The following is an 8,550-nucleotide window of genomic DNA, read 5'->3' on the forward strand; positions in this document are numbered from 1 at the left end:
GGATTGCAGCCTGGAGCGGGGAGGGGGCGCATTGCGAACAGAAACCGGAAGTGTGTCCGTACATGAACAGGAAAGGTGGCCTGACACAGACACCGGAAGAGGAATGGAAAAAGAGAAAGGAAGGCAAGGCATTTGCAGGAACAGAAAAAGAACGAACGAACTCCAGGGACCAGGAGACTAAAATTGCGGGGGGAAAAAAAGAGACGAATGCAGATTGGGACAGAGTTGGTTTTTTTTTCTGCTGAGGTTGTCTCCTGGCCATCTGAAAGTCAAGTTGAGGGACCAGGGCCGGGGTGGGGCGTGGCAGAGGGGAGATGGCGGCGCCGCCTCCACTAGGTGGCAGCACCTGAGGAGGCACTAACGGGTCTGTGCAGGGGCCGGGAGCTGCCAGCACGTGAGAGGGTGTGCCAGAGCAGGAGCCCTTTCGCCAGGAAAGGGGGAGGTGGAGCAGGGAGCGGGGCATGGTCACAGGGGACTCGGGGCAGCTGGGTCCTAAACTCTGCCCGCCCACATCTCACTCATTCAAGGATGCCGCCGCCGCCCCCCCCCAATCCATTCCCCCCGCATTTGGCCCCATGAGCCCCTCCAAAGACCCCCTTATCTATGTTCCCCCCCCAATCTCTCCTATTTTTATCTATTAACCTCCCCAAAAAATCCTAAATCCTCCTAAATCCATGCCTGCCCTACTAAAAAAACCCCACCCCCTTGGCCCTGTAACCCCCCCCTGCACCCCCACAAACACAACCTGGAACACAGGGAGGGCTGTAATTTTTTTTTTTTGGGGGGGGGGGTTGTTGCTGTAAGTGCAATGTCTGCAGAGAGACCCTGGGTACAATGCTGGGGGGGGGGGCCTGGACTCCCCTGTGTGGCGGGGGCAAAAAGGGGAGTGAAGGGGGGTAAAAAGGGTGGGGGTTCACAAAAAGTGAGGTATAAAAGAGGGCTGGGTGTTGAAAAAGTGATGGGGGGGTAAAAAAGAGTAAAAGGAGGGTGGGGATAAAAAAAGGGGCAAAAAAGACAGGTGTGGTAAAAAGGGGGGTGATGGGAAAAAAAGGGGGGGTAAAATGGGGCTGGGGGGCAAAGAAAAGGGGGCAAATTGGAGTTGGGGGCCAAGAAAGGGGGGTGGGGGTAAAAACAAAAAGAGATTGGGTGGCTAAAAGGAGAGGGGGTAAGGAGGGGCAGGGGTCAAAAAAGGGGGGTAGGGGTAGAAAAAGGGGAGTGGGCCTTAAAAAAAGGGGGGGGTAAAAAGGTGGCTGGAGGCAAAAAAAATGCCAGGTGGGGGCTAAAAAGGGGAGTAAAAAAGGGGGGTGGCTTAAGTAAAGGGGGAAAAATGGGGAGTAGGGGTTAAAAAAAGGGATGGGGGCAAAAAAAGAGGTGTCAAAAGAGGGGTGGGGGGCAAAAAAAGAGGTGTCAAAAGAGGGGTGGGGGCCAAAAAGGGGGGTGAAAAGGGTATGGGGGTAGAAAAAGGGGGGTGACACTAAGAAATGAGCAGTAAAAAGGAGGATGATGGCAAAAAATGGAGGTAAAAAGGGTGTGGGCCAAAAAAAGGGGGGGGAAAGAGATAGGTGGGGGCCAAATAAGGGGTTTAAAAAAAAGGGGGGGGGGGAAGGGTTGGCCACCTCAGGGCAAACTTGCCTTTGGAAGGGGGCAGGGGGTTTTGGGGGCTCGGGGGGGGGGTGGTCACTTCTTGGCAAAGGAGATCTTCATGGCATTGCTCTGGGTGATCTTGAAGCCCTGGAGGGCCTCGTGGGCTGCCCCTGCCTGCACCTCACCCTCAAACTCCACAAAAGTGATGTCATGGCACCCCAGGATGAGGCGAACCTCCCTGAAACCTGGGAATCTGAGGAAAAAAGGGGTGAAGGGGACCCCAAAATCCAACTAGCCCCCCCAAAACTGCTCAGCACCCCCAAACCATCCCACAGAGCCCCAAAACTCCCCCAAATCCACACAGAGCACCCCAAAAATCTTGTTGAACCCAAGGAATATGGAAACAAGGGGGGGAAAAAGGTGGGAAAAAGAAAAGGGCAGGAAAAAGGGGACCCCAAAATCCACCCTGGCCACCTCAAAACCCCCAGCCCCCCAAAACTCCCCCAAATACATACAGAGCAACCCAAAAACCCTCATTGAACCCTAGGAATGTGGAAAAGAGGGGGTGAAGGGGGCCCCAGAATCCAAACTAGACCCCCCCAAATACCCCCAGCCCCCCAAAAAGACTGCTCAGCCCCCTCTAAAACACCCCACAGAGTCCCAAAACTACTCCAAATCAACACACAGCACCCCACAAACACTCCTTGAACACCAGGAATGGGGGAAAAGGGGTGAAGGGGAACCCAAAAATCCACCTAGCCCCTCCAAACTGCTCACCCCCCCCAAACACCACACAGAGCCCCAAGATTCCCCCAAATCCATGCACCCCCCATAAAGCCCTTTAACCCCAGGAATGTGGAAAAAAGGGGAGGAAAGGGGTCAAGTGGACCCCCAAATCCAACCCAGCCTCCCCCCCAAACCCCTTGACATGCCCCATATCCACACAGAGGCCCCAAAACACCCATGAATCCCCCCAGAATCCTCACAGGTCCCCTCAAAATTGCAGAGGAGCCCTACAAATCTTAGCCAAGTCGCCCCATATTCCCCACAGGGACCCCAAAATCCCCATGAATCCCTGCAGATCTCCCCAAAATCCTCATGGATGTCCCCAAATCCCTCTGGATGCCCCCATAGCTGCTGAGGAGCCCCCCAAAATCCCTTCACAGCCCCCTGAAACCCCCCGAAACAAAGCTATGCCCTTGAAATCCCTACAGGGCCCCCCAAAACCCTCAAAATGCCCATGCATCTTTCCAAACCTCCCTGGATGCCCCCAAAACCCCCTGGACCCCTCTAAGCCAAGCCCTCCCAAATCCCTCCAGGGCCACCCAAAACCCTCAAAATCCCCATGAATCCCTCCAAACCTCACCTGGATGGCCCCAGAACCCACGTGCATCCCCCTAGAATCCTCACAGAGCACCCTTCTCCACTCACTAGTTGAAGAGCATGGAGAGCATCAGCTCGTTGGTCTCCTCCGGGAGGTTGGTGAGGAACAAGGTGTGGTTGGGGGGATTTTCTGAGAGCTGGGGGGGGAGTGAAAAAGCAGCATCCTCTGAAATCAGCCCCCCCCCCCCCCCCCGTAACCTCAAAAATTGGGGGCTTGGCTCATTTGGGGTGGGTTTTGGGTGTACTCACGGTCTGCAAAGCGGGGAGCTGGCCTGGCAGGACAGCGGTGGGGCCCATGCTGGGAGGTGGGATCATGCCCATGGGGGGAGGGGGGGGCAGAAAAAGGGGGTGGCCCCCCTATGTGGTGCAGCAACCTCAGTGCCATCACCATCCCCTGCGGGACAGGGATTGGAGGGTTTGGGGGGGGTCCTGTGGGGGGGTGCTGTGTGGGGTAAGGAGGTGTCTGGGGGGGGGCCCTACAGGAGTATAGGGGGTTGGAGGGGTCTTGTGTGGGGTAAGGAGGTGTTTGGGGGGGACCTATGGCAGTATAGGGGTTCTATAGGGGACTGGGGGGAATCTGGTGTGGAGTGTATGGAAGGGGTCCTATGTGGATATAGTGGTTCTATAGAGGCCTGGTGGGGGGTCCTATGTGGGGTAGAGGGTCCTATAGGGGTATAGGGATTCTGTAGGGGGCTGGGGGGTGTTTGGGGGGTCCTGTAGGGTTACAGGGGTTCTATAGGGTTTGGGAGGGTCTTAGGGGGATTGAAAGGGTCCTGGAGGAGGTCTTAGGAGGATTGAGAGGGTCCTGGGGGGGCTTGGGGGGGTCTCCCCAGTAACACTCAAAACAGGGGGGTATATAGGGCAGGTAGTTGCCCCCTTGTGGGAAACCTCAGCTGGTCTGAGGAGTTGGAGTGTGTGAACTTAAACATTGGCCTTGAATAGATGCCCGTGTATCCTTGGAGAAGCTGGAAGGCACCAAGAAGAGCCGAGTAAACAAGATTAGGAAGCTGCCAGGCCGCAGGTGGAATCACCCAATTATGAAGTTACAACTGAGAAGGAGTCGTCCAATTATGAACCGTCGGTCTTTAGCTAAACCATTCGTGCATGGACACGCAGCTTGGGAAGTGGTATAAAAAGTCTTGTAAAATCAATAAAGATGGTCTTTTGGCCCACAACTTCTATGTGTCGTGGATTGCCCTGACTGCAACACTCCCTCCCCATCCTTCCCCCCCGGTCAAAGAAGCAACAGAGTCGAGAGCTGGAAAACATGAACATTTTATGTACGAGAAACATGTTTTTTCCCACATCCTGGAAGGGAGGGAAAAAAAAAAAATCTCTTTTTTTTCCTTGTTGGTTGGAGGTTTTGGTGTTGTTTTTGGACTTGATCCAGAAAAAAAAAGCCAAAAAACCCCAAACAAACAGCTGAGAGAAAGCCCTGGGACACCCCCCCATACCTGGTAAGTGCAATAAATAACATGAAGAGAACCAGAAACATCACACACACACCCCCACACACACACCCACACCCGACAGAGCCGATGGGAGACGCTGCCCCTACATTTGAAGCAGGGGGAGAAACTGAGGACTCTCCCCCGAGATGTTTGGAGGGTGGAGGGGCGGGGAGAAAACTGGGGACACTCCCTTGAAGGGTTTTGGGGGTAGAAAACTGGGGACACCCCCCCCGAGGGGGTTGGGAGGGGAAAAGGGGGGCAAAAAGGTTCCAGGGCAGGGAGTGAAGCCTCCAGCCCCCCCCCCCAAAAGTGATGGGAGGGTTAATGACTGGTGTCCCCCCCAAATCCACATTGGGAATGGAAAATGGGGGGGCCCATCACAAAAAAAAGGCACCCCCCTATCCAAGCATGGCTGGTGGGGGGGCTTTACCCCCCTCTCCTCAAAGCAGGAGCCCCCCCTCTATAAAGCCACTCCCCCTCCCCCCCCAAAATATATTGCCGGTGGCACTGCGAAGGGGGGTGTGTGTCATTAAAGAAGGGGGATTTGACCCAATTTGGAGCTGGGGGGGGACACAGGGACACACACACACACCACACCCCCCCTTGGCCAAACCAAGCCACCTTGGCCAAACCCAATCAGCGCTGGATCTGTGGGGTGTGGGAGGGCTCTGGCGAGGCAGGCGGACCTGGGGGGGTGAGAAAAAGAGAGAGAAAAGGGAGGTTTTGGCGGGGTCGAGGTGGCATCTCACTGGGTTCAGCAGGAGCCTGGGGCATCCTGCAGTTGGTGTACCTGCTGCAGCAAGGCAACGTTTTGCTGGACCCCCGAGGCCATGTTGTCCATGTCGAGCTCGCCTGTGGGGAGAAAACGGGACCTTCCATCCTCAGGATCCAAAAAAAAACCCCAGAAGATCCAAAATCTCCAGTCCCGAGATCCAAAACCTTCTCCAGGATCTCAACCTCTCCATCCTCAGGCTCCAACCCCTCTCCCTCATCCCAACAAAACCGATCTGGCGTCGCCGTACCTGACCCAATCTTGTCCAGGATGGCCCAGGCACATATGAGGAACGCCTCTTCCACGTTCTGCACTGTTGTGGCACTGGTTTCCAAGAACAAGAGCCCTGGGAAGCACAACCACCTTATTAATTCCCACCATCGTTAATTCTTAATTAAAGCCGACATTTCTCCCTTCCATCTCACCATTCTCCTATGCGAAGCCTGCAGCTTCCGAGAAGGTCACTTCCCGATGGGCATTTAAATCCTTCTTGTTCCCGCAGAGGGTGATGATGACGTTGGGGCTGGTGAGTGTACGGATGTCCGTCAACCAGTCAGTCAACGTGTTGTACGTCTCCTGGCTGGAATTGGGGAAAAAAAGGAGGGGTCGAGCCCTGATTTTTCCCAATTCCAAAGGTTTTTTGGGATTTATGTACCCACCTGGTGGTGTCATAGAGCAGCAACATGCTGACTGTGCCCCGGTAGTAGCTCCTGGTTACTGACCTGAGGAGGAAGAGGAGGAGGAAGTAATGGGTAGGAGAAGACCACCTGGAGGCTCTGGTTTGGGGACTCGGAGGCTCTGGTTTGGGATGCTGGGAATGATTCCTTCATGGGAAGGCTGGTGAAGCCCTGGCAGAGAGGTTCAAAAGCTGGGGAAATGAGGTGCTCAAAGATGGTTTAGTGGTGGACAGGGGTAGTTGTACTCGATGATCTCAAAGGTTTCTTCCAACCAAATGATTCTATGGAGATGCTGAGCGTAGTTGGAGAAGGTGGGAAGGGTCTGGAGACCAAATTCTAGGAGGAGCAGCTGAGGGAGCTGCACCAGGAGGGGCTCAGATGGGACATCAAGAATGATTCCTTTGTGGAAGGGCAGTGAAACCCTGGAAGAGGCTGCCCAGGGAGGCGATGGAGTCTCCATTCATGGAGGGGTTCAATAGCCGGGGAGATGAGATGCTCAGAGATGGTTTAGAGGTGGACAGGGATGGTTGGATTCAATCATCTCCAGGCTTTTTTCCAACCAAACCATTCCAGGTTTCCATAGGTTCCATTTTGAACAATAAGAGAAGCCCAAATGCCATCGGATGCCGCTGGGAAGGATTTGGTTTTCCCCTACCTGTATTGCTCTTCACCAAGCGTGTCCCAGATCTGGAGCTCCACCATCTTTTCACCAATGTTGACCAACTTAGAGCAAAATCCCATCCTGATCTTGGGGTTGCAATCCTGTTTGACTGCAGAAAAGATGAGATGGAGGAAGAAAGGATTGCAATATGCTTCCAAATTCCCTTAAACACCCCAAAAGTGCCTCAAAAATACCCCAAAACGATAAAAAAATACCACCAAACCACCCCAAATAGCCATCAAACACCTGAAAACACTCTCAAAACACCATAAAATTCCCTCAAACACCAAACATTCCCCCAAATGCCACAAATAACCCAAAAAGCGCCCCCCAAAATGCCCCCAAATGCCCCCCAAACCATCAAAATGCCCCAAAATGCCCTGTTTACACTTGTTTCGGATGAATCTGTACAGCAGGCTGGATGTCACGTTGCCCGTGCCCCCCGATAATAATGAATTTGAAGAGGAAACCTAAGGAGAAAAAGGGGAAAAAAGAAGATGATTTGGGGCAATTCCTGCCATTTTCCCTTCCAACCCCACCTGGAAAAGCGCCAAAATCAGCATTTTAAGCCTCATTTTGGTGCCTGCCAGAAGCTAGAGGAGCCCAAAGGGTCTCCAAATCCAATGGGCCCATAGAGTCCCTATAGGACCCATACAGACCCCTCATAGGGTCCCTAGAACCCCTATACAACCACCAGAGACCCTACAGACCCCCTATAGAGTCATAGAATCATAGAATAACCAGGTTGGAAGAGACCCACTGGATCACCGAGTCCAACCATTCCTATCAAACACTAAACCATGCCCCTCAGCACCTCATCCACCCGTGCCTTAAACACCTCCAGGGAAGGTGACTCAACCACTTCCCTGGGCAGCCTGTTCCAGTGCCCAATGACCCTTTCTGTGAAGAATTTTTTCCTAATGTCCAGCCTAAATCTCCCCTGGCAGAGCTTGAGGCCATTCCCTCTTGTCCTGTCCCCTGTCACTTGGGAGAAGAGGCCAGCACCCTCCTCTCCACAACCTCCTTTCAGGTAGTTGTAGAGAGCAATGAGGTCTCCCCTCAGCCTCCTCTTCTCCAGGCCAAACAACCCCAGCTCTCTCAGCCGCTCCTCATAAGGCCTGCTCTCCAGCCCCTTCCCCAGCTTTGTTGCTCTTCTCTGGACTCGCTCCAGAGCCTCAACATCCTTCTTGTGGTGAGGGGCCCAGAAATGAACACAGGATTCGAGGAGCGGTCTCAGCAGTGCTGAGTACAGAGGGAGAATAACCTCCCTGGACCTGCTGGTCACGCCGTTTCTGATACAAGCCAAGATGCCATTGGCCTTCTTGGCCACCTGGGCACACTGCAGGCTCATGTTCAGTCGGCTTTCAACCAAGACACCCAGGTCCCTCTCCTCCAGGCAGCTTTCCAGCCAGACTTCTAGTCTATAGCACTGCATAGGGTTGTTGTGCCCCAAGTGCAGGACCCGGCATTTGGCCTTGTTAAACCCCATGCCATTGGACTCTGCCCAGCGGTCCAGCCTGTTCAGATCCCTTTGCAGAGCCTCCCGACCCTCCAGCAGATCGACACTTCCACCCAGCTTAGTGTCGTCCGCAAACTTGCTAAGGGTGCACTCGATGCCTTCATCCAGGTCATTGATAAAGACATTGAACAGGGCTGGACCCAACACTGAGCCCTGGGGAACCCCACTTGTCACTGGCCTCCAGCTGGATTTCACACCATTTACCACCACTCTCTGGGCCCGGCCATCCAACCAGTTTTCCACCCAGGAGAATGTGCGCCTCTCCAGCCCAGAGGCTGACAGTTTCCGAAGCGGAATGCTGTGAGAAACTGTGTCAAAGGCTTTACTGAAGTCCAGGAAGACCACATCCACAGCCTTTCCCTCATCCAGCAGCCGAGTCACTTTGTCATAGAAGGTGAACAGGTTAGTTTGGCAAGACCTGCCTTTCACTTACAGGAAACAATAAAGGTGTGCAACACTGATGGAAAGCCGGAAAGTTCTATCAATCTTTTATGGTCTATTTG

At 53.8% G+C, this 8,550-nt stretch overlaps 1 pseudogene; it reads right to left on the reverse strand.

Moving 5' to 3' along the window:
- Positions 1-3,014: 3,014 nt before the first annotated feature.
- Positions 3,015-7,879, reverse strand: LOC138732449 (ras-related protein Rab-4B-like; annotated as a pseudogene).
- Positions 7,880-8,550: the final 671 nt, after the last annotated feature.

The sequence above is a fragment of the Phaenicophaeus curvirostris genome, chromosome 32, assembly GCF_032191515.1.
Source record: "Phaenicophaeus curvirostris isolate KB17595 chromosome 32, BPBGC_Pcur_1.0, whole genome shotgun sequence".
NCBI classification, from domain to species: Eukaryota; Metazoa; Chordata; class Aves; order Cuculiformes; family Cuculidae; genus Phaenicophaeus; species Phaenicophaeus curvirostris.